The sequence below is a fragment of the Amblyomma maculatum genome, chromosome 1 (assembly GCF_055883805.1).
Source record: "Amblyomma maculatum isolate TAMU_Amacu chromosome 1, ASM5588380v1, whole genome shotgun sequence".
NCBI lineage: Eukaryota > Metazoa > Arthropoda > Arachnida > Ixodida > Ixodidae > Amblyomma > Amblyomma maculatum.
The window spans coordinates 224095396-224121771 of NC_139344.1; the positions used below are offsets into that span (position 1 = coordinate 224095396).

The following is a 26376-nucleotide window of genomic DNA, read 5'->3' on the forward strand; positions in this document are numbered from 1 at the left end:
TTTCTTATCGACTTTTAAGCAGTTTGCGCGTGTCTCATGCGAGTGAGACCGGCGAATTTAATGTCAAGCCCACGCAGATACCTGCAGTACTTTACATTGAATCGAGAAAGCCTGGTGCATTATATCGTACTTGACTCGAGGATTAAGCAGGTTAAATGTAGCACTGGCAGCTCACTGCATGGCGAGTTGCTTTAGACTGAGTGCACATCAACTCTGGCTAGACAACCACGCACAAGTATGCCCCAAAAATGAGATCACGCCGACACTATACAGGAAACTTCGCCGCACAGAAAAGCTGATTGTTCACGTGTACAGCGCTGAGTGGATTGAATTTGCCGAGATGCTTTTTGCGGTCACTGTCATAGAACGTGATAGTGTATTACTGCATGCACCACTAACTGTAAATGATTTCCTGAAACCGAGGAAAGTATAAGGGATTTCTGATGTGTGTGATGGTAATATAACGGTAAATTAGTAGTGTAATTATTTTGTTTTGCAATGCCAATAAATTTCACCGTGTGAGAGAACTTTTACACACTTGACAGAATTTACAATAATCAGCGATTAATTTTCAGTAACGTTAAAGTGCAAGCTACGAATTACTCGCTGCGAAGACATCGTTATAAACTGCGCATGGGCACTGTCTTGTTCTGGGAAGCAATTTTACAGGCTGAAAATTTCTTTATCACTAATTATTTAGCAGTGACTAAATCTTATGCGAAGTAAAATATTAGGGTTGCTTCCAAAACAGATGCCGGATATAAAACTATTCCGAAAGAAATGGAGGCCATCTTATCATGCGACTATTAGGATGTATTTATTCCCGATCTAAACACTGATATTTAAGCCCGCATGAAGCTGTTTTACTCCCCTTGTAAGAAATGACGAGTTTTGCCGGAACACAGCGCTTGGACGAAAAGGGATTATAATGATTATAATAGGTTGCCAGTAAAGTACATTAATCGAGGTGTAATATGTAATATTTAGGGAAGCAATTAGGTGCAGGGAATATGTTTCTCAAAACATTCGAGCATTTCTCTAAAGCAAAATGTGCTCACTAAAACGTTTACGGATGCCTTCAACAACAACAACAACAAAAAAAAAAGAAGAAATGAAATGCATATTGGCCCGGGTTCAACGCATGAAAGCGGCATCGGCTATGACGGATGATTGCAGAGGCTGGTTTTGGTGTCGTTTTTTTTTTTTCATTATTAACACCACATTTACCACGTGGGATTGTTTATTGTGCAGTCAAATCCCACTGCAGAGGAGCGCCTTTCGAAACGGTTGTGATTGAATCCCCCGTTGTCGAAATCAGCAGTCGAGCGCCCTTGCCATTGAGACACCGCGACAGAGGTTTAAAAGAAAAAAAAAAAAAAAAAAGAAATAAAAAAGTACTCACACAACTCTATCGTGCATACAGAAGGCATAGCAGGCATAGAGTGGCCTATTCTGCTATATGAAGCAGTCTGCGGTGGCATATGTTTTAGTAGCTGCGGTATTCCAAACAGAAACGGGAATATGCGATTTCTGAGCGTTTGCATTAACTTTTATTGACGGCAGCGACCTGTTTTGCTTTGGCACGGCGGTAACGACAGTACCACTTCGTTTGAGACGTTGCATGTCAAAGGATCTCAAGCGCCGAAGGCCACTACAAGACCGCGATGGATGATGTCCTTATCCAAGCATGACATGCTCGATACGGACAAGTATATATATTTTTTAATGAAGCGTGGAGTTAAAGACTGTTCATATTTATTTTGCAAGAGGCATATAGGTAAGCAAAATCTCACAGGAACCGCGAAACAAACAAAAACACTCCTGTACACGCCGCATGCGCGCGCTTAAATCACTGCGGGCTGGCACGCGACGCGAAAACGCATCCACACTGACTAGGTTTCGCCGCTGAGCCACAAGGTGGCGACTCTGCTGGCGGTGTCGGAGGCGTGGAAACCGAAACCAAAACAAATAATAATAATAATAATAATAATAATAATAATAATAATAATAATAATAATAATAATAATAATAATAATAATAATAATAATAATAATTGGTTCACAGGAAGGGAAAGGCGCAGTATCTGTCACACTTGCTCTGTGGACACCTGCACCGCGCCGTAAGGAAAGGGATGAAGGTGAGAGTGAAAGTGGAAGGAGAGAAAGGGGAGCCGTATTGGAGGGCTACGGACGCCACTTCGCAATGCACTTCGTTTCGCCTCCATCAAAATACTAAAAGTTAAAATTCTGGTCTTCTTATACAGATGGTTGAGAGGATAAGAACATATATAGGAGTTTAAAATAGAAGAGAAATACATAACTTTTGCAAAACGTTTAACTTTTAACGAGTCATCCCTTAATGGACCATTTGCGGAAAAGCTCCTGCGCATGCGCGACAAAGGCGCAACTAGCGCCCTCTGTGGGCGATTTGGTTTTGGTTGGAAAACATGACGCGCCAGCGCTGCCTAGCTGTGCATTCTCGCGCTGTACAGCGGTGGATGATTTGAGTTGCTTGTCTCGCTTTCGCCGTATGTGTGTGCCCGCGGCTCGGGAAAACTTATCACGCATTTAAAAAAAAGTCGGACACGTGAAAAAAGGCTGTCTCGATATTTCATGACTGGTCCCTGAGCGCGCGTCGTCTGCTAACGAAGCAGTGTGCTCGGTGTCCTCTTCCGCTGCTTCCTTGCGGAGCCGCTTTTGTTCTCCCCCGTTTTTTTTTTTTTTATGTCGGTGCCATAATCTATTGTTATGAGTTTTGTTTCCTGCTACAGCCACACCATTTACGGAAAAGGGGCCATCTCTGCCTTGAGAAAAGGTAGTGTAGAGCTTTGCTGGAGTGAGTTCTATACCTTACCAAGAACTATCGACTTGCAGAGTACGCCCGTGCAAGAAGAAGCATCCTAGTGCCCTCACAGAAACACTCAACAGCAGCCCTTCTACATGCTGACAGGTTTCGCTGAGCCTTGAATAAGGAGTAAAGATACGCAGCATTGTTCACTATTGCATGCAGTCTAAATAGTCATTTGACTGGAATGCCTTCTATCTAAGCTAAGCATGTGCCATGCAACAGCGACACTGGTACGTATATATAACGAGGACCACGACGAATAACGACGACATACAAGGCGCGAAAGACGAAGCCGTGGGGTCGGTTGGGCACAACCGACCCGTTCAGTAGTAGCTGGGCGTTCTTGCTGTATTTGGTGCTTGCTGCCAAATGAACACATATTGGTTTTATAAGAGTTCTTGCATCGACAGATTCGGTGGGAAATGAATTTTATATACTTGTATAAACATCCACCGTAAATCCAAAAATACAATAGCAAGGTGCGCTATATCTGAACAGCGGGAGCACGGCAGAGTGCAGCCTACGCAGGAAGCGGTCCGTCAGTAAGCGAAGCTCTCCCGTATGAGCGCGAGCGTAGTTGAGAAAATATGAGTCGTTTACAAATCAGTAAAGCCTGGCCTACATCAGAAGCTGCAGGGACGAAGTCAACAGGAACTCTTGCCCTACGTCAGAAAACCTAGACAAACTTTTGCGCGTGTTACAAAACAGTGCATCCCAAGTCACTGTAACACTCGTCGGCCCATTAGTGCCCATGCAATACACGTTAATTTTGTGTATCAGCATTCTACACAAGAGAGATACACATCTTTCTAAGCAAAATATCTCACCCCACAACGCAATCGCAGTGAGTTCAAACGATGTGACCCGAATCAACAGCGAACCATGGCATTGTCGCATAAACACTGCGGTCTTCATGGATTGTGCTCACTCTCATCAAAACTGATTAGTGGTATGAAGATTCAAGTTCCTGACATGGCCTTCCTCCTTTAAATCGGCCACAATGCGCCTGGCGAACAGTTTAGGACGCAAACTGCACTGGTCATTATTCTGGCTAAAACCCAGAACGTCGGCGCTCTACATCGTTCTCCTTCTATGTCATCCTCTTTATTCAGCATATGCACGTTTTCAGCAAAAGAGCAACGCTAAAACAACGATTTAAGCGCACGCGAAACGCCGAACGCTGCCTTGCGCATGCCAGTTCGAGAAGCTCTTTCCAACCAAAAGTGCCGGCGAAGCTTCCCATTTTGGACGAAAGGTGGCGCTCGCTTTTCCGCAAATGGTCGATTTGTCGGACATTGCGTCACGGCGAGGATTTGTCGCGTGAATTTTGACTTCTGTGTCGTTGTTTGTGGTTTGGTTTTTGCTGGCATTGCTTGCAGGCGTGCGGTTTCGGCCTTTATTCTCTTGATATATTTGCGCTCAGTGTGGGAATGTGGTGTAGTATTGCTCGGCTTCCAATAACGGCAACTTAACTAGAACGCGATACAAGATGTTCCGAGTGCCGTCGAGTTGTGAACGGCGAAAACTAGTTGGCCGTTGTGATCCGCTGGCATGACCGTCGACGGCGAGCTGCTCATGGAGCACGAGGCTTTATTTCGAGTATTTTGTCAATGGCAAGTGTTGGATAGCGCTGTGAACGCTAAAAAATTTTGTGAAGTACGTAGGTTGTTTGCTCTCGTTCAGGAGCACCAAGTTCTCTCTCGGGCGACTTTGGCTATGAGCTATTTTCGCACGATGACGGTAGCAGCGAGCGGACGTTCCACGACTTCAAAAGGTTCGCAAATTGTGTTGTTTGGCCTCCGTCAGTACAGCGCAATATGATATAAGTACTGATCAATGTTTTTCCCTACCATTTCTGCTAAATGAAAGTTTCTAGAACCACGGCGAGTGCTTACCAATCAGCTGTTGATGGTTGTGACTAGGCTTGTTGTGCATACATTGTTGTGTAAGCAATTATTTGCTGATTTCACTTTATATAACGAAACATATGCTTTCACCAGCAAAGCAATCAGCGTGAGCACGCAGAAATTGCGGAGAAATACAAGCAAGATTGATAAAGTTTCCTGCTTGTGCTGTGGTGTTTATTCTTGTCTTGTGCAGATAGAGAGACAGTTAAAGACTGTTGCAGGGATAAAAATTAATAGCATTTTTCTGTACTATGGGTCAGAGTCATGAAATCTTCATTTAAGGACAGCACTACATTTTCCAGCTATTTTTCATCTTTCATAACGTAGAAAAGCTGAGATGCATGGTATAAAACCAAATTTTGCTGTTCAGCAAAGCAGTTTTATAGTAGCCTAGGTGCTGCTAAACGTGTGCATGCGAAAATTAAATGAATGCATCTACATAAGATATTTGTGATGCATATGCAAGGTACCTGCATACATAAAGTTTGTGTTATTTTCATTCGCTGCGTGGCCTTCAGATTGGAAAACAAGGCACTGGTGGTCATTGGCTATCTCAAGATAGTACAAAATTCTGCAAGGTAGGCAGAGGCTGGCCTAGCTAGCTGCTTTTATGTCTAAGGGTAACAAGTATGAATCTTGCCGAGGTGCATGGCTTCTGTGCTCTGCGCTATGCATTTTCTTACGGCTTGCTATTACTCGTCCACAGGTTTATTGAAGCTTATTTCTATAGCCTGTACTAGGCATTTTGTCACAATTTACTATTTCGCACTCCCAGCCATGCTTGGAGGTCATTAATCACATGCTGTAAAAAATGTGCTGCAAAAAAAAGTTCTGATGGACAAAGTAATATGAGGTGTAATTACAGTATGAGAACGGTTTCCCATTTCCAAGAACCTTTGCTTTTTCATGGATGTATAATAAAGACTAGTCACTTTTACCTTTGCCTATTTTCTTGTTGCCTGACTGTTTCTCTTGGTGCCCGCAGTAAAGCTGTGCTAAGCGTTGATACGTCTTTCATTTGATGTTTTCATTATGAAGAACCACAAGACAAGTTGACTTTATGCCTGGCTTTTTGTATTTGACTCCTTTACCTTGAACATATTGCATATAGTGCAGAAGTTACACATTCCAGCACCAGTATGTATGCATTAACAGTTTATGTGCCTACTGGAAACATCTTAATGTATACACAGACTAGTTTTTCTGTCCAACCAGACCCCAAGCACAAAGTACACAACAGCAAAATAGTTACAGGCTCTTCCCAGCTTTGGTTTTGCATCCTGGAGTTTCTGGTTATTTCAAGAGATGCCATTAAAACGAAGCTTTTGTTTTAGTACTTCCCTTTTTTTTGACCGACGTAATGCAGCAATCAGTATTGGGGAATCAAGCATGGGAATTTCAAACATGTAGAACTTCCACAGTTGTATGTGAATAGTGTAAAATGTACGACACACTATGCTAGTTAATTTTGTTTATGAGTGGAGTTTTCTCGCATGCACTGCAGCCTCGGCAATTGGATATGTATCTGACTGCTGGAATAGCTACGTTACTAGCCGACCCAGGCCCTCAACAAGCACTAGTAGAGGTTTTTGACCATATAGTCTTGGCTACATACATGTTGGGGTATTATGCATGCAAAATGAATACAGCAGTGGTAAAAATGCAACTCATATACATCATGCAGTTGCATTTTTGTAATACAACTCAAGTAAAAATGAATATGCTTGAGAGAGATTTCATTTTTTTTGTGATCCTCCTAATGTTTTCATTGACTGACAGTATAAGGTTAACCATGATACAGTTCTTTGGCATTGTATACCTCCTACAGTCTTCAGAAAACAAAAACAAAAAACTAGCATACATATAAACAAAATCAGTTGAGCTAGCTGTGAAGAGCATTTAACTTAAAATAGCGAAGATTTTGCATACTTCTAAGGTTTCGAAGCACTGGTAAGTAAATCTAGATCTTCTGAAAGAGTAGCACAACAGCTGTTAGAATCACATGTCACAATTTTAGCTGAGAAATGTACTGGCCGTGCTTGCACACAGCTGCTGTACACCGCAAGACAAGAAACCCTAGCTGCTCTGACTCTCTCGGGCAGTGCAGCATAAACCGATAAAGCTTTGTAAAAGTGCATTATTTCCTGCTATTTGCATGCTTTCAGCTCTCTGCCGTCGCAGCTAACTTGCGCGACAGTCCGCTCCTCGGTATTGCTAAACTGCGGCTACCGGCAGTCTAATTATCCGGCTTCTGCTAGCGAAATACCTCCAAAGAATGCTTAATCTAGTATATTTTAGAGATATATGTAGCGACTGCGTGATAACATAAACGAAAAACGAACTTTCGTCAAATATGAATGATACATATGGTAAACTTCAGCGCTAACAAACGACACACGTAATGGTTGCACTTGCAATGATTTTTCACCCGTTTTCTTCAAATACAAAACGTTAAATAGGGTGAAGAGTCGAATTTAAGCTTGTCGATGCAGAGTTTCAAGCACAGCGCAGCAGACGCGTGTCTCGCTGATCGACCCGAAAGTCAGAATTACCCAGCGTGCTTTGCGGCTCGTTCAGATTGAAAAAAAAAAAAAAAAAAAAAAAACTGGGTAATTCTGACTTTCGGGTCTTTCTGCGACCTGTCAGCCTCTAACCCGCGGGCGTACCACTCCCCGTCTTCCCCGGCACGCTTACCGGGGGCGGGGAAGAGGACGCCCATTTCCGACGGAATTAAACGTTGTGCAACCAACCAACCAACCAACTACGGACGTGACGTTCAGACGATGTTGGATGCCATGCTTCCGTGCTGCACTGATGATCATCGTCTCACCCCAGTCGCCGAACAGTTTGTTGCTGTCCCGTCGGAGCGGGGCTTCGAGCTGGAGCGCCTAGCAGTCCTGCGAGCAAAGCACACAGCAGCACGTACGCACGCTTTCTGAAAGGATGAAAGGAGAAGCGGGCAGGCTAGCCAGAGTAGACAGCGCAGTTTCAAACCAGTGACGGCACTGAGCGCTGGTTCTGTGCGTTCGCAATTTTTTGCTTTCGTTCTTTTTCTTGCTGTGGTTTGGTGGGGTGACTGGTATCTAGGTGGCTCTGCTGGTATTCGAGGCGACGCAGGGACTCGGAGTCGTGAGTCCGCGTCTTCGCAGCGCGCTGCACGGATCGTGTGTTTGCTTTCCTTACTGTAATGAAAACTTTTAGAGCACTGACCGTATGCGGGGCCGCACATATATTGAATACATGAGCATGGGTTATCTGCACACACGCGCGCCCATACACATGCAGTTTTGCAATGGCAGAAAAGAAATAACTGTCAAGATTGAGAACATTTAGCTTCCAAGGGCGCGTAAATGTGGACGTTTTGAATTAAGCTGTGAAATTATACAATATGTTGCTTAGCATGGACAGACAAATTTTCATCTCTATAGCTGTTTCCCATAAGAGGCGCAATCCAAGATGCAAAAACATCCCATTGAGAACTACGCGCGTACAGAAGCAGTCAAATCTTTAGCGCTGCCTAAGCTGCCGCTCAGGCCAAATCAGCCAGTCCTATACCTAACTGCTAGGAAAAACTAAACGATAGGACTTCTCTGTATTTTGCCGAGGGCAGCTCCAAACCGTCACTGGTTTGAAACTGTGCTGTCTACGTTGGCTAGCCTGCCAGCTTCTCCTTTCATATCCTTTCAGAAAACGTGCGTGCGTGCTGCTGTGTGCTTTGCTCGCAGGACGGCTAGGCGCTCCCCATCCTCCAGCTCGAAGACCCGCTCCGACGACCAAGCGCCTCCTTGCATCCTTCCCACGCATTGGACTTAACAGCTTGCAGCCACCCTCTCATTCCCTCCAGTAAAACGAAAAAGAAAAATGAACACCCATAGGGCGCGCAGAAGTGACGTAGACCCTACGCCACTTTTGTGTCACGTGATTGCGCACTCAGGATCTGCAAAAGCATCCCTTCCTGGGAAGCCCACATGTTGCGCCGCGGCGGGAGGATATTTTTGCAGGTCGTGAACGCGCAATCACGTGACACAAAAGTCACGTAGAGCTACGTCACTTCTCTGTGTCCTGTCGGCGTTTTTTTTTTTTTTGTTTTTATTCTACTGGGGCAGCGAGAAAAGCGCTTAGCCGTCAGAGCGTGGCTTCGAGCTGGCGGAGGGAGAGCATCTAGCCGTCCGCACTCAACAACACGCACGCTTTCTTCTGTATTTTATTTTCTTTTCTATTATTGGGGGGTGAGGTTGAAAGGAGAGGCGGGTAAAGCCCCTCAATAAAGTGGCTTTAGTGGCGGGCAGGCTAGCCAACGTAGACAGCGTGGTTTCAAACGAGTGACGGCTTGGCCGAGTTGCCCTCGGTAAAGCAGTATGCACGCTTGCTTCCTTTCTTCTTTTTCCTTAGCTGTGAGGTATATGGGCCTGCTGCGCTGCAGTTTTGGCCCTACAGCCGAGCGCGATTTGAAGGTTATCGCGCGAGCGTCGACTGGGAACATGAACAGCGCCACAGCCCAGAATTCTCTGCTGAGGCGAGGGAGGTATCAGGCCAGATTCCCTCACTCTTTTGCTGTTCCTTCTGCAGTTGTCACTCCCTGTTGGGCGATCAGTTCCTTTCTTTTCTTTTTTTGGTTCTGCGAACAGGCAGTGATCGTAGTGCGCACGACATATTCTTTGGTATTTTATGAAATTGGACACTTTATCGCAATAAATGGAAAGCTTAGAATAGAGAGAAAGGGCGGTGAGTTTGTCTCGGGGGTGAATATTGTTGTTTGGAACAGCAAACGCGGGAGAGAAGAATGCGAAATCATAATTTTTCATGTTCCAAACCCGGCCGCCAGGTGCCTGGAGTGCTAGGCTGGTCGACGCTCGCGCGATAACCTTCAAATCCCGCTCGACTGTACATGTGGCGCCATCTGGGAGGCGCCGTCGAGAAAGGCGGCTGACTGGATCCGCAGCCGTGGGTAGCGCCATAGCCTCCTAGCGCTTATGCTGTGTTCCGATTTGTTCGTATAAGAATAAACGCCGACTGAAACAAGAGCCTCTACTTACTGTTGTCTTTATGGTCATTTCCAACCCGATATCGCACCCATTGCTTTTCGTTTCGGCTGCGCATTTCCCATGTTTTATTTTTTATTCCAGGACTGCACGCTAGGTTTCTTTCAAGCATGCGCACGACCGATCGCTTGGTTGTATCGAGCGCGCGGCATGCAAAAAAAAAAAAAAACGGGGTAGTGTTTTTTTTTTTTTTTTTTTTTTTTTTTACTTCTGGACTCAGCTGAAGCCCTAAGAGTTGTACTATGCGTGCATGCTTGGAACCAGTGCTCGGCACGTCTTCGGACGCAGCCTGTGTGTTGTAGAGAGCGCGCAGTCTTCCTGCCAAGCGGGATGTTTTTTTTTTAATAATTCGTAGTGAAAGTTTCCAGCTGTTCTCGGCGCTCGTTTTTGGGAAGACTAGCCTGAAGAAGCACGACATCGAGAGCGAAGCACATTGCAGGAGTGCGCGCTCTTGCCACGCGTTCATGGCTCTCCGCGAAGAGAAAACCTCCTTTAAGACTTACAGCTCGATTTACTGCTGTGTTTATGGGTATCATAATAGCTATAAAAATACCGCCGGGAAGCAACCGAAAATCAAAGTGTTTTCGGTTTCCTTGGAAATCATACAAGAGCGATGCGACCCATCGTTAACAGTGGCCCCCGACCTTGCAGATGCAACTGGCCTCGGTGATATTGTGTGGGTTAATTCGCCAAAAACTACAATAATAAAAAAAAAACGAATTACATATGTTGTGAAGAGACGCCGAAAGCGCCGAATAAAACTAACCTCCAAGCTGACGTCGTAGAAGGCGCGCAATTTCCGAAGATATCCGAGGGCCACTCTGCACTGTGAAGTTCCTCGAGCACTCCATACACATGCTGGCTTCGTAGAGTCTCTGACCGCGCACCAAGCAGTTATTCTTAAATTAAATCTCAACATTCTAGGATCGCCACTTCCGAACAGCACGCGCTGCGGAGCTTGCTCAGCTATGCCTGTTTTTCCGCGCACTGCACTGTCACAAGTCACCACTCGTTTCGACGCACCGAGTAGAAAATAAAAACTACGACAGAACTGCCAAGTGGCGAAATAGCACGTGCACACATGGCCCGGCGCCTTAGGGTACATCTCCAGATACAACCTGGGCTCTTCCTGTCCTGCGAAAAAGTTTTTATTATTTATTTATTTATTTTTTTGAAGAGCGATTCCATTGACCGACGGTGCCCAGCTGTACTCGGCTTTCAGTTCTGGGGGGTCTAACATATACCGTCTACACATGCACTGCCACCGATCTAGGGGAAAAGCCAGTGGTGCGCATTGCACACTGACTTAGTTTTTGTTTTATTTATCTACTTACTTTCAAACTGCCAAATTGCACGGATTCCAAATTCCTACTTCAAAAAGAAAAAAAAACAACGAAGAGCCGCCGGCAGAAGCGCTCGTGCGCCGACGATGCGCTGCTCCCCAAGCGCCGGCGGCTAGCTTCTACCAGACGACATGAACGAGTAGCGGCTTTCTTTGTTTTGCTTTTGATTTATTTTTCAACACAAACACATGGTACACATGTGTCTTACATGCGCATGTGACACGAGGCAGGAAATGGCCAAAGAAAGTTTCGTTCTAACAAGTTTGCTGTCGAGAAGCGTAGACTTCGCGTTCACTCCACCGCCTTCCCCGACGAGCAGACATACCACATACGGGTGCGCCGGCGGGAGGTGGCGCCACTTGTTCCGGAGCAATGGTGCTTCCATACCAGCGCACTAGGCCCATAGCACGGCCGCTCAATGGAGGCTGTTGTTGTTGTTGTTGTGGCTGTAGGAAGAAGGAAAAGAAAATGCACAGGCCTGCTACTGGCTCTGTAGCTGAGCCACCTCCGCTGCCTCGTGCAGTCAGAAGAGAAAATAGAGAAGAAAGAAATGAAAGAGGGAAAGAAAGACGCGCGCCGCAACAGCAGCCGTCGTCCACCACCGCTTCGAAGCGGTGGCGGGTGCAATGACGGCCTACAACAGATAAAAATTCGGTGGCAGGCTAGCCCCCGCTGCAAGCGGCGGTGACCTACCTGTCCCAGCCCGATCAGGGAAGATCTCAATGAAGGCGCCTCCATTGAGCGGCCGTGCCCATAGGCTGGTTTGGCTTGAGCGGCAGCGGAGGGTGTGCTGAAGATTTGCTGTGCCGTTTACTTGGCTCAATCAGCCGCTTTTGCACCTTAAAAGTTATGCCTCAATTATGTACATACAACTATATATATATATATATATATATATATATATATATATATATACACACATATATATTGCCGTATCCGTAAGCTAAGTAACATCTTGTATAATTTCACAGCTTAAAAACATCAACGTTTGCGCGCAAGATGCTCTCATGCAGGTAAAGTTATTTGCTTTTTGCCACTACAAAACTGCATGTTTGTGGGCGCGCGTGTGTGCAAATAACTCATGCGCAGGTACTCAATATATTTGCGGCCCCGCATAAGGTCGGTACTCTTGCACGTTTTCATTGTAGTGAGGAAGCAAACTCACAATCCCGGCAGCGCGCTGTGAAGAAGCAGACTCGCGACTCGAAGTCCCTGCGTCGCTTCGAATACCAGCTCTAACCCCGCCAGACCACCGGAAGAAAAAGAACGAAAGCAAAAGACTGCGAACGCACAAAATCTGCGCTCACTCATTCCCCCGGGGGAGGAAAATTTAGTTTTTCTGCTGCCCATAGTCACGTCAGCACTGCTTGGAGCCATGGGGGAGCTACGTCACCCATATGTCACGTGATTGCGCATCGACGATCTGCAAAAACATTCTCCCCGCCGCGGCAGCCGCGGCGCTCCCTCCGCTAAAGTGCTCTAGAATATTTTACCTCCGCTTCTGCTACCGCCGTTCACGCGTTGGGAAAGCGCGTGTGCGTTCGCTCCCCGCCACGCCAGGATGTAAAATTTCCGGAAATTTTGAAGGCCGAAAAAGAAAAAAAAAAGGAAGAAAACGTTTTTCCCCGGAAATATTGGAAACATTGGAAAAATAACATTTTTTTATAATAATCAAGATGCATAGCTGCATTGAAGCAACAAAAAGTATTTTTTCCCAGCTGCTTGCTGCTTATGCATATGTTGCCCCATATTTACAGGATTATAAAGAGACATAGATGAGACTTTTCATACGTAGCTAACATGAGCGCATAAGCACGGACAAGGAGAACATGTGGGCACAACAAGCGCTCACTTCAGCTTCTTAAAGGGCCACTGTCCAGCGAAGGACCTTTTAAGCAAAGGAGCCTGGTGTTTCGATCAGGTACCGGAGATAGTCTGTGCAAAATGCTACAGTGACACGCGCGCCGCAAAGCAATGAAAATACAAATCAAGGCTCTCTCATGTTCTCCTTCGGGAATCCAGCTTCCCCGTTCCCTGCGCTGGCCCGTCGAGTCGCAACTATGACGTCTTAGTCGAAAACGACGTCCATTGGTCCGTCTCGCTGTCTGAGGGTGAAGGATGGGTGTCTGCCGCTCTCTGCGCGCTTTTCCTTCACCACGGCCGGACTGAATCCAGAGGCGCGCGATCCCTCACCCGTTTTTGTTTCCTTTTTTTTTTTTTCGCGCACGCAGAGTGCCACGCCCCACCTCCCGCCAAACGCGGAGGAGGAAGGGGAATTTGTCTTGCGGAGGCTAGACGACCGGGCAGGAGAGTGAAAAACCTTTGCGAGGGAACGGGAGGAGAGAAACACGACAGAATCGGGTGATTGCGGTGGCTGTAACTGCGTTATTAGTTACTCTTTTCAAAAACATTTTGCGGCCTTGAGTTCTGAGGGCGAAGTCTCACAGTCACCGGGGAAGAAAATATTTTCGACCGGAGGGTGGACAGTGGGCCTTTAAGTCCAGAAAGTAAACTCAGAAAGAAAGAAAAGAATGAGAAAACTAGACAGACAGAGAGAGAGAGAGAGAGAGAGAGAGAGAGAATAAACTTTATTGATACAAAGTGATTACGTGGGTGGTTCACCAAGGTCCGGGAAACCATTGGCGAATACGGCCCTCCAGGCCGACCGAACAGATATCTGCGTTGCACTTTTCATGGTTCAGAAGGTTGGTTGCAGCCTCCACTGCTGCATGTGAGAAGAAGGGGTCAAAGTTTGGCTGTGTGCACAGAAAGAGCAGAAATATGCTCAATGAACATAGAGTATAGACGCTGGTGCGCACTGTTCTAGCATACAGATTAAAGTCTCCAGTTTGATGAGCAGCGCCGGAAATGACAGCAGCAGTGGTTCGGCATAGTGCGAGGGAACAAAGTTCTGGCCTTGTTTCTGTGCCCGCTTTTCCCGAAAGCCTTGCTTTTTTTAGCTCGCATATCTTCAGTTGCCATTTATTTTTGTCGTGAAATGTTATGTGCAGTTCAATCGACAGTAGTTTCTGAACTATATTCTGCACTCGGTGTTTAGTCCGCAGGGGCAAATTCTGGTTCAAAATTGCGTTCTTTTGTTTAGATTATGAGCTTTCAGTATGCAATGGGAGAGAAGCATTTTAATCAACAAGTACAATCGTACGTTTTATTATGCCGCATTGATTTCAGTATTAGAGCCCGTCAAAATCACTTTCCTCGGGACTGAATGCTACCCGTAAGGCTCTTCATCTTTTCGGAGCCATCGCAACCTTTCAAGGTCTAGCTTTACATCTGCTTTTATGCGACCCCATATTTATTATTTATTTGTATTCATTAGGTTGTGCGCATAAGCTCACAAACATAACAAGCATTGGAAAGCAGCCGCTCTGCGCTACCGCGACGGCATTCGCTTGCATATCAAGGTTTAGAACGTGAAGGAAAGAAGCCAACAGTCGGCGAGGCCAAGGAAAGCGTTGGGGATGGTACTTTATGTCTTTTTTTTAATGTTTACTTGGATAATCACAGAGATTAGTAATGTAATCTGTTTATGGTGCTTTATGGTGTTTATTTGCCGATGGTGGGAACCGAACGCCGATGGTGGGAACCGAACCCACGTTCGGTTCCCACCATCGGCACGTTGTTTTTTCTTCTACTTTGTGTTTAATTATCTTTCCCCTAAACAGATTACATTACTAATCTCTGTGATTATCCAAGTAAACATTAAAAAAAAAAGACATAAAGTACCATCCCCAACGCTTTCCTTGGCCTCGCCGACTGTTGGCTTCTTTCCTTCATGTATTATAACGAGCACCCTCATTTCCCCTTAATTGATCTGCTTGAAGGTTTAGAACGGTAAAATGGCATAGTCACCCGCTCGGGGAATGTCCCTCCTTCCCTTATCTCCTTTTTCTTTCATAGTAACAGTATGATTCTCCGGCTGTGACAAACGATATGAAAAAAAAAATAATAATAATGCGTAGTCCGCACACATACATAGGTAGTCCACATGATGCAATATTTTAGCTTTTAGACATGCATAATTCACGGACTCGGAATTTACAGCGTATGTTAAGTTTTCTGGTTTTCGTAACCAGTCATGTGGGAATAAGTTCTGACCACGTTGTTGCTTTTTCTTCTTCCTGGTCTAGTCTACTTAAAATTGCGTTCAAATGTGTTTTTTATATTCCAGTGAGTTCTCTTGTGCTGTTTGAGGTTGATCTAATTTTTCCTTAGATCGAACACCTGACCAAATGTAGAGGTCACAATTCTGTATTTCTCTCTTCTGTTTTTATCCATGCTTACTCTTACTTTTGCCTCTTTTTTTTTTTTTTTTCGTGTGAATTTTATTGTACAGTTCAACGCTTACACATTTCCCTCTAAGTCAACCAAGCGGAAATAAGCATCGGACATATTTCGGCATTTCTGAGTTGTAATCTAGTCCTTTGATGTCAACGGTTTTCTTTAGTTGTGAAATTTTGATAATTGAAAGTTTACCTTTTTTTTTTTTTTTTTGTCGTGCAAGCTTGTGGAAAAAAAAAAAGAAAATGCTGGCCCTAGCTTTTAGCGCGTGTTCTCCTTCTTAATTTGTCGAAGTCAACCACGTGAACTGCTAGTAAAGATGATCGCATTTGTCAGTAAATCAATAACATGGCAAGAGGTATTGGCGATCTTTTTGTGTTCGCTTCTTCCTAGTGTTCATGCTGAGTTTCATTTCTTTTTTTCTTCCAGTTCATTTCGTATGCATTCAAATTTAATTGTTCTTTCTTAAAGGACTTGGGACACCAGACTATGAGGCTATAAAAAATACATGCCATGGGCTTCCTTTGTGAGTAATGTCACCTACGGGTCGCGCCCTGATTGGTCTTCGCTGACTCTTGGCATTGGCCGGCTCTGGGTAGCGGCCGATCGTCCGACCGCCCAGTGGAAATATATGGCCCGGCTTGATCGGCGTCGAAATACGCCGCCGGGCGACGGTTCGCAGGTTTGTCGCTGGAAAATAGCTCCACGTGGGTCGGCTTTAAGCGCTCTTGCCTATTTAGAAGCAGTCATCTGTCAATAATAAAGATTAGCTGAATTTTCTCGTTTCTTTTTAAGGATATCATACTCTGAAACTGAAGTTTTTGCCTGTTTTTCATACGCCTTTGGGGGAAAACAAAAGAGAAAAACAGCTTTTTCTTTTTCCAAGAATTCCGCTTTTTTTCCGAACCCTCTCATCTCTACGCATAACCTGTAAGTCCTCATGTTGTAAACCCTATGGTTCATAAAAAGATTGTACAATCAGCGTCTCCTATTTGCGAACTATGAGGTATAAAATGTAGATAAATTCCGCGCGCGCCCTCTGCAGGGGCGGATTATCCAAGGTTCAAAGGGTTCAAATGAACTGGGCCCTCCTTTTTCCGGGGCCCCCGAGAGGTTGAAAAAAAAAAGCAGATTGCAAGGTTTGGTCCAAAAAATAGCCAAATCACATCTGCTGATTTCCCCATGATTCAGATGATACCTTATGTATTGGAATGTGGAATGTTTCAATAGCTGTTCGTCGCATCGTATGCTTAATCTCAAAGCCAGCCTCATACTTCTTCACTCAAAGTACAAAACTTTGTACTCGCCCAAATGGATGAAAGAAAGTATCTTAAATAGGTCTAGCTGGCTCTAACTGGTTTGAGTCGGTTTCAGCTGATCCCAGCTGCTACTCAACTGGCATTAACTGGTTTCAGATGCCTATACCAGCTGGAAGTCAGTGGACCCCGTTGGTGGGTAAGTGGAATAAACGAGTTCTAGCACGCTTTCAGTTTCAGTGTCTTCTCATACTAGCTGGTAAATAAACTGACCTCTGCCATTACGGCGGTTGATGTCAGTGGTGTGTTTTATTAAACTGTGTGCAAGCAGTAAAATCTGTGACGAAAGCAACGGATTATAAGTTAGAGGTCATGATTGCTCATAGCTGACAGCCATCTCAGTAATTTGTCGCTGCTGTTATAGTGGAGACGCGAGATTTTCGGCTGGTCAACATTGAAGATCTCGTCAAAGAACTTTCCCAGACAAACGTTCTAAACACTGCAAGGACGGCACTCTTTGTGAAAAAGGGATGTCTTCAACATAACTTAATAAAGTAGCAGTGTTGAGGAAGAACAAGGACAGATTAAACAGAGAGATTTTGGAAGCTTGGGAGATATTTTTAGCTGGTGAAGACTGCGTTAGCATGCCTTCTGTTCTCCTGTCAAAGAAATAGAATGAATGAATGAATGAATGAATGAATGAATGAATGAATGAATGAATGAATGAATGAAAACTTTATTGGTTCTTTAAGAAGTAGTAGCGGTAGAGGACGAAGTCTTCGTCTTCAAGTCTGTGTCCTCCTTGGCCGTGGGTGGGCCCCTAGTCCAGGGCTCCACTGAAATACTTTTTAGATCACTGGGAGGACCGTCAAAGAAGAAGTGGTGTGTGTCCTTAGAAGTGGAGAAGGAAGAGGATGTTGGTGGATTTAATCAGTTGTCAGTGCAGCATTGTCCTTGTTTATGTGTATGTGTGTATTGTGTGCCTCTCCTGTGTGTCGTCGCCTACTCTGTTGCGTGGTGCATCATGTCTGACCAACTAGCTCGACTTTCAACGGTAGTTCTAAAAGCTCATAGAAATGTAAATGCCTTCATTCATTTGCTAGAAAGTAGAATGAAATTCTAACATGTTATACGAATACGCGCCCATTACGCCATTTACGCAAATTTCAGTAAATATGGTGTGTGTTCTCTGCAGGATATTCTAAAATGCGTCAAGTCTCAAACATGACTAACGAGGATGTGGTGGGGGGGGGGGGGGGGGGGGTATAGGGGCACTCTTAATTGATTTTGAACCGGGCCCTCATCACTGTTAATCCGGCCTCTGGGCCCTCGCCTCAGTAAGACCGCAGTGTCGCATGGAGCCTTTCGATATACTGACACCCTCTGCTCTAAATTTCGCACAAACACAGCGTTTTACACTATGCAGTGGGTATTTTGAAATATAATAACCGATGTGTAGAATTTTACTCGACCTGAAACGTTTGTATGACAATGAGGAGAAGGAGGAGGAGGAAATAACTTTTGTTGTCTAAGAGAAATGAAATTGTGTCACAATTGTGTCAATCGCTGCCTGGAGTTTTTGTTCAATTTCCGAGTGGTTGACCCATGAGGCAATGTCGTTCGCGTAAAGACGGAATTTTATCCGGTCGATGCGTTCCAACTGTCATGGGGAGAGCGTACATAGCCACGTTAAAGAGTGGAGGGACAACACCGAGACCTGGTGGGTGCCCCTGCTGCCCAGCCCAAGTGGAAGATTCAGTAGATCGAAATTTTACACAGGGCGTCCTGCAAAGAAGGAGATTTCGCACGTAATTTAAGGTTTTAATGCTCACGTTTAGATTATTCAGTCCGCTGAGTACCGACTGGTGCTGTACGTTATCGAAGGCTTTCGTCAGGTCTGGACTTTCGCATCCTTCGACCGAGAATCTATGACGTAGTGTTTAATTTGCAGCATGATATCCCGCGTGCCTGCACCGATGGTCGCTTAGGGTAACAAACTGGATTCCAAGGGAAACAAATCTTAGAAGGGGGCGGCAGAAAGTGAGGGGGGCGGATGAGGTTAAGAAGTTCGCAGGAATCAAGTGGATGCAGCTAGCACAGGACCGGGTTAAATGGAGGAATACACGAGAGGCCTTCGCCCTGCAGTGGGTATAGTCAGGCTAATGATGATGATGATGATCCTGCGTGCACAGTTCAGGGCGGAATCCGATCATCGTGTGCGGCAAGAGGTTTTACTTTTCCAGATATCCCTTAATCTCGCCTGGATAAAGCGCTCCATTAGCTTTCCAACGCACGAAGTAAGCGATATGGGCCACGAGGTTCCCGAGCTGCGGAGGCTTGCCTGGCTTGGGAATTAAAATGACGTTAGCTGATTTCCATTGCTGCGGCAGCTCACCCTTGTCCCATATCATTCCTGCATGTATCTCGTTAGGCAACTTGTCGATGTATCATCCAAGTTTCCGAGCATTTTATGTGCAATCCTGCACTACCCGAGGCAGGCTCCAAGATTTCTGAATCACAATATTGCAACGTGGGGGTGACAAGGCCAATGACAACAAATAAAGAGTCTGGAAGCGCTCTAGAGGAACTCTTTATTGGGCTGACGCAAAAGAACTAAGCGATTCGGCGGCGATAACAGCAAGCGTGCTTGGCGGTCGTCTAACCTGGAACATTGTGCATGGAAAAGGACGCAAGTGCCTGGAATGATTCTGATACATCTCGGCGCATCTTTCAATCTTTGCCCCCAAAAAGACTCGGCCTCGTACCCAATTGACCGAACAAAAATCCTTTGGATTTGTCTACGAGCCGCATCTGATACTTGCAAAACTGTTCAGTCAAATGTAAAGCCTCGAGTACACTCTTTCTACAACAAAAAAAAAATGATGACGTCATCAGAATTAGCCAAAATCTTAATTTCACCATGAGCCAGGGAGAAACCACGAATAGCAGCGCTGTTAACAATGCTGAGACAAAGGGGTTCAAGATAGAAGGTTAAGAACAAAGGCGACAATGGACCCCTTTGGCGAACAAGCCTGGTGATTTCAGTGGAATAGGTTTGGCTACTTCTCGGTTAACAATTAGCCTTGTATAGGACTCCTTATAGCACAACCTTATGCCCCAGAGAAAAATGTCACCAATATCTGCATGCTGCAATATCGCGACCAAGAAATCGTGACAGGCTTTACGAAACGCTTTCGCAAGGTCAGTCTGAATTAGAGCTGTTTGACCAATCTCATCCGATACATTCTCCAATATCTAACGTGCAATATGGATATGGGTTTGGATACTGCTGCCTACAATGCCACAGACCTGATGCGATCCTATTAAGTTTGTGACTAGGCAACAAAGAGCATTAGCAAAAAGTTTGAAAACTACATTACCGAGGGAAATCGGACGACACACTCCAACTGTCTTCAACCAATTAGCGTCTGCTTTTGGTATGAATATATAATGTCCAGAATAGAAAGTGGGAAGCATGAAACCTGCATCATAAGATGTTTGGAAAACTTTAAGCAAAACAGGTGCAAGACAAGGCGAAAATGTTTTATAGATTGATTGATTGATTTATAGGAAGGGAAAGGCGCGGTAACTGTCTCACTTGTTTTCTGTGGACACCTCAAATGCGTCGTAAGGGAAGGGAGGAAGGTGGGAGTGAAAGTGGAAAGAGATAAAGGGGAGCCCTAGTGGAGGGCTACGAAGTAATTTCGACCACCTGGGGATCTTTAACGTGCGCTGACATCGCACAGCACACAGACGCCTCTTCGTTTCGCCTCCATCGAAACGCAACTCGCTAGTAATACATCATCATCTGGGCAAGGGAATTTCTGACGTTGCAGTTCAGACATAGCATGTTTAATCTCATTCAAAGCTGATAGGTCCACAACAGCACCCTGCTCATCATCACGTCTGTGGCGCAGTGGTTACGGCGCTCGACAACTGTGCCCAAGGAAGCAGGGATCGAATCCCGGCCTCGGCGGCTGCGTTTCGATGGAGGCGAAACGGAGTGGCGTGCGTGTACTGTGCGATGTCAGTGCACGCTAAAGAACCCCAGGTGGTCGAAATTTCCGGAGTTCTCCACTACGGCGTCTCTCATAGCCTGAGTCGCTTTGGGACGTTAAACCCCACAAACCAACCAATCAAGTCTAGCAAACGCTTCGAGCAAGTAACTATAATCTGATCTTCATTTTCAGTCCCCACAGCTCACAAAGAGGTTGCGATAATAGTCATAAAAAGAATAAATAATCCCAGGTGGTATCACTACACGCGCTACCGCCGTATTTAATTTCCAATATTTGTTTCGCAAGAGCAGACTGTCTGCCTTTCATCACTCAAGGCGCGTAGAGACGGTTGTTCGTCTAGAAACGTATTGGATCTAGCCCTCATTAAGATCTATTATATATATATATATATATATATATATATATATATATATATATATATATATATATATATATATATATATCAGTAGCATATTGCTGAAGATCTGCTTTAACGTTCTTGCTCATAGGCACCAGGGATAATTCTCTCCAGCTCATGTCAGTTAAATGTGTCCCAGCTCACGAAGGTGGTTGGTGCCTGCTTAGGAATGGGATTCGTACTTCAATAGCCAAATTCTTTGTCTGTTGCTGAAATACGTCTTACTTTTAGAAAGAGAGAGGCGAATGCGCGACCGTGTTCTTTCAAACAATAAGTACAGCATGCTGAAACATTTCATCTGACAAGAGACAGCTATTCACTTCCCGCAGCTCCCATGGAGGGTGTAGTATGCAACGCCTGTACTTTCCTAGAATAGGCTGCATTAAGTAGCCAAAAACGGTGGCTAACGAATCTAGCGAAACGTAAATACTGTCAAGCCAAGTGCTGTAAGAACAATGAAAATGAGTAAAACGAATATTGTCTCCCTTACCTTGTCCAACATCCACAAATCTGTTTTCAGACGCTATATCAGTAAGTAAAGCAGGTGAGGTCATAAAGCTTACTTAACACTGGTTGGTCTTCATCCCTGCGAACACAATTGAAATAACCCAAGAGTATAATTTTACGATTTGTGCGCAAATGACCAACCAATGTCAGGAAAAATGGTCTTCTATCCTGCTTATTTACAGGGGCGTAAACGCAAATAATTCTCCATGGAACACCAGAAATTGTGAGGTCGCAGCACATAAGTCGCCCTCCATTATCTGTGCAATGTGACATGGCAGTAATATCCAGTGTGTTGGCATGCACCCTCCAGATAAGCCTTTCGAGTGGTTAACAATAACATTGAATTCTGACAAAAAATGGCTCGACAGCAGCTTCCATATCCCCGTCAGGAACATCTTAGTATCCTGGATGGCTGCCACGCCCACACTCCATTTATTTCGACCATGCCAATACCAATATTCAATAGCCTTCGACGATTGCGCATGCCGCAGCGCACCGGCAGTCGCCGGAGGCGCACAACGGCAGCGGGATCATCAGGTTGCTTTTGTGAAACGCGAGGCTATGAAATCGGATGGAATTGGAAAGTTTCAAACTGAAGTCATGGAGAGATCAGGTTTTACGGGGGACGTATACGTGGGGGATACTTTCCTCTTTAGGGCGCCACCGCAACGCTTTTCAAGTGTCAACTTGTCTGGAGCACGGTCTGGAGCTAGGTGATAGTCCCCACGCTCGAGTAGCCGCGCAGTCCTCGGGGCCGCCAGAAATTTTGTCAGGAGAAAGATTGGCGGCGAGCTTAGATGTGTTTGCGCGTGGCGTCGTGGGCGAAAGCGGAGGCTTGTGATGGCTTGTTCGATTGCTGTAATTGTCTAAGTTGCTAACAGAAGCATTGGCAAAAAGGACGGGGAGATTCTCATCTGGTTTGAGTCGGCCGAGAGTTCGCTGAAAGCATACGAAGTGCCCAAAAGGTTCTGGGAACAAATTGTGTCCCCCACCATTGCACAGAGGGTATACCTCTCGACCCATATGAAGCGCGCGAGCATTCCTTACTCCAGGGGGACAAGTGAAGCACTGCCGCGAATATTTGCGAAATACGGTGTGCACATTGTGCACGTGCAGCCCAGAAAGCTGAAACAACAGTCAAGTGAAAGATCGTCTGGAGCGTCCACGTTAATCTACAACATCCCCTACAAAGACAGCGATGATCCATACGTTATCAAGTCTGGCGATATCGAAAGATTAAAAGAACGACGTCAATAAACATCGCGCGTCCTCCAATTCTCTTACAGAGCATGAACAGACTCCTCTGAAGTTGCAGAGCAGGCAGCCATTGCGCTTGGTCTCATCTCCACCTCTACTACCAAAATTCTCTCCGACTCAAAATCAGCATCATCCAATTTCGCTAATGGCCTGGTATCCCGCACCGCGGCTCGGCTTCTACGCTTTGGCACCCCACCCACCCTGTAACCCTCATCTGGACTCGGGCGCACGCAGGCCTCCCGGGAACGAAGAGGTCCACTCCCTCGCCCGAGGTATAGGTCTCACTTTCTGGGCAGTAGTCGGATCCCCTACGCCAGGCCGTCAGCGTCTGCTTGCCTTCACAGATATCGTAACCCCGACAGTCCCGAGACAGTCGGCGTGGTTACGCACCGCCGGCTCCCTCCCTAACCCTAAACTAGGCCTCCCCCTAGCGCTGACTCCAGACGCGTACAGCTCCCTGCCCTTTTCTTCCTCATGCCCGATACCCTCATCAGTTCCACTCCTCCTGTAAGCTCTGCAGGAAACCGGGACTTCCTTCACGTCCTCCTCGCATGCCCTACCTCTTCCTATCCGCCATCCCTAACCACAGCGGATCTCCTGGCCAGCTCCACTGCTGCAGACCAGCGCTGGGTCATCACCAACGCCCTGAATCGGATAGCCATCCAAAGGCTGTCTATTAGGGAGCCGCCTCTTGCCATGCAAGGGAGGGGAGGGGGGATCTGCCCCTTCTACATTTTTTGGCAGTAAATGTTTTAACTGATTCGGACCTCACCGCAATCTTGGACGTGAAGAAATCTATCTTTACAATTGCTTCTGATTTTTTTTTTTGCATACAGACCCCGAAGAACGCTAATATGATGAAAGGCTATTTATCCCTCTGATATCTACGCACACTCACTTCGCTGTCAAGCGCGCTTACAAGAAGCGGCCCATTCCGTCCATTTTTTTTTAATTGGGATCAAGGGACCAGTAGGGGTCCCGAAACGTCGTATACTTTAAAAGCATTTATTTAATTCGTGTATGTTTACTTCAACTACTACACTTCCCTCTCGCTTGGTATGATTATGTCCAACCCTTGACTACGGCAGAGACTGGAGCCTTTGTGGGCAGCACATTGGGTGCCGGCAGGGCCCGCGTTCCAAATCACACATTGCTTCCCTACGAAGTTAACATTGGTGGTCCACATTGGACCTACTGGGAGTCGCACTTCACAGCCAACTTTATGTTACTTTGGGAGGCACAGGCCTGTAGTGACTGGGTGACGGCGGATGTCTCAACGCGCGTGCTATATGTCACGAGTAATTTGCAGACAGTGCAACTTGCCCGAAAGGTGATCAACGCAATCGTGTACATCTGTGCATATACCGGAAGCTTCAGCGAAGATTTTTGAAAACTCCTAAAGAAGGGAGTTCAAAAAAGGGGGAAAAAAATATTGCAGGAACAAACCCTCAACCCAGGCGGACACATCATACAGCAAAACTTTCGTAAATATCCTGATAATTAACTAAAAGCCACAAATTAACATTCGATTATCATAGATGAGTGGTTAGTCCCAATGGGAAGTTTCAAGCCTTGAACCAGTTTTTTAAACGAACCAAAAATCATTTCCCAAAGCCCTCCAATGCGAGAAAATCCGGCGCTTTTTCACGTACGAAACCAAAACTGAGCACAAGAGACATGCAGGAAGCTCGGTACAGACTCAACGTGCGGTGATGACGTGCCGTTTGCTTTCATAACGCAGCCAGCATGTCACTTGGTCATGTTTATTTTATTTTTTTTAATTATCGCTTGCTTATCTTGAATCTACTTTGCAGAACGGGAAGGCCGAATATTTATCCATGAAAAAGGGCATATGTACAGGTTCGTATATTGCTCCAATTTCGAGCGACTTCTTTTTAGCAATGCAAGATATATATATATATATATATATATATATATAGAAAAAGAGAGAGACAGACATACAGATAGATAGATAGATAGATAGATAGATAGATAGATAGATAGATAGATAGATAGATAGATAGATAGATAGATAGATAGATAGATAGATAGATAGATAGATAGATAGATAGATAGATAGATAGATAGATAGATAGATAGATAGATAGATAGATAGATAGATAGATAGAGATACATGTAGAGAGGTAGATATACATAGATAGCTATAAAGAGATAGATATAAATATATAGATATAGATAGATATAAATATATAGATATAGATAGGCAGATAGATATTGCCGCGAAACCTTCAAAACTGTATTTGTTGTTTTTAACAGCCGCCGGCATGCGGGCTTATCACTGTGATCCTGGCACATGTATCAATTCTGTATCCCGTGTTTGCTCATGCTCGTTGTCGCGATACAACGCGTTATCATTTTCTTTGTCGCGAAGGGTGCGCCGAGATCTGTCTCGAAGATTCCTATCACTTGCGTATGTTTCTACAATGTTCCAGGTTGTGCTAGTAGCAGTTTGCGACGTTATCTAGACTGTTATGAGCAGCTTTTAAATTGTGCGTTGACGAGTGTGACGGGCATTCTTAGTTCGACGATCGACGAGCACGTTTATTGCTATCGCAGCCGCCGCGTCTCTTAGTTGTTTTTTTTGCGGGCGCAAGTCAGCCCAATAAAGAGTTAATTTAAGGATCAATAAGGATCAAAGGCCACTTCCACCAGATGTCACGTAGTGGTGACAAGGTCGTTGACACCAAAAGAAGACACAGCGTCTTCTTTTGGTGTCAGCGACCTTGTCACCACTACGTGACATCTGGTGGAAGTGGCCTTTGATCCTTCAAGCGAAGACCCCCAGCCTTGTTCCTGTTACCCTGGAGGACAAGCCAATAGGCCACCAAACCAGTCGCCGGCTTCAAGGGCTCCAACCTGAACACGGTCTGCTGCCGGACCCCATTCGATCTCGGAAGGCATCGACGCTGACAATGGCCCAGCCCACAGCACCGGTTGTTTTCGTCCAACCTCGTGAGCCCCTCTGCTTCCATGGATGACCGGACGAAGATGTGGAAGACAGGATGGACCTTTTCGATCGTGTGGCAGAATTCAACGACTGGAACGACGCTGCGAAACTCAGGCAAGTCTACTTTGTTCTTCAAGGACATGCCCGAGTTTGGTTCGAAAATCACGAGACTTCTTTAAAGGATTGGGAGATATTCAAAGCAGTTTTTGATGGCCTTTGTAAGTTCTGTCCGAAAGGAAAGAGCTTAGGCCCTCCTCCAATCAAGACTTCAACTCCCCAACGAGCCCGTCCTGGTATACGTAGAGGAGATGAAGCGCCTATTTCGCCGCGCCGACCCTAACATGACCGAAGGTGAGAGAGTGAAATTGTTAATGCGAGTCGTTAAAGAGTCGCTTTTTGCAGGACTTGTCCGGAACCCGCCGAAAACTGCGTACGAATTTGAAAGGGAAGCATCGACCATCGAGAAGACGTTGTACACCCGGATGCGCCACTACGAACGACCACTTCAGCCGGACTACTCAAGCCACTACCCCA

The 26376-nt window shown here is 45.6% G+C and overlaps 1 long non-coding RNA gene across 1 annotated transcript in view; it reads left to right on the top strand.

Moving 5' to 3' along the window:
• Nucleotides 1-6653: 6653 nt before the first annotated feature.
• Nucleotides 6654-26376, top strand: part of LOC146205740 (uncharacterized) — a 33483-nt gene continuing 13760 nt past the window's right edge. The window contains exons 1-3 of the long non-coding RNA XR_014703221.1: nucleotides 6654-6704; nucleotides 16854-16893; nucleotides 24689-24734. This is a non-coding gene — a long non-coding RNA (uncharacterized LOC146205740). The remainder of the gene's footprint in view (nucleotides 6705-16853; nucleotides 16894-24688; nucleotides 24735-26376) is intronic.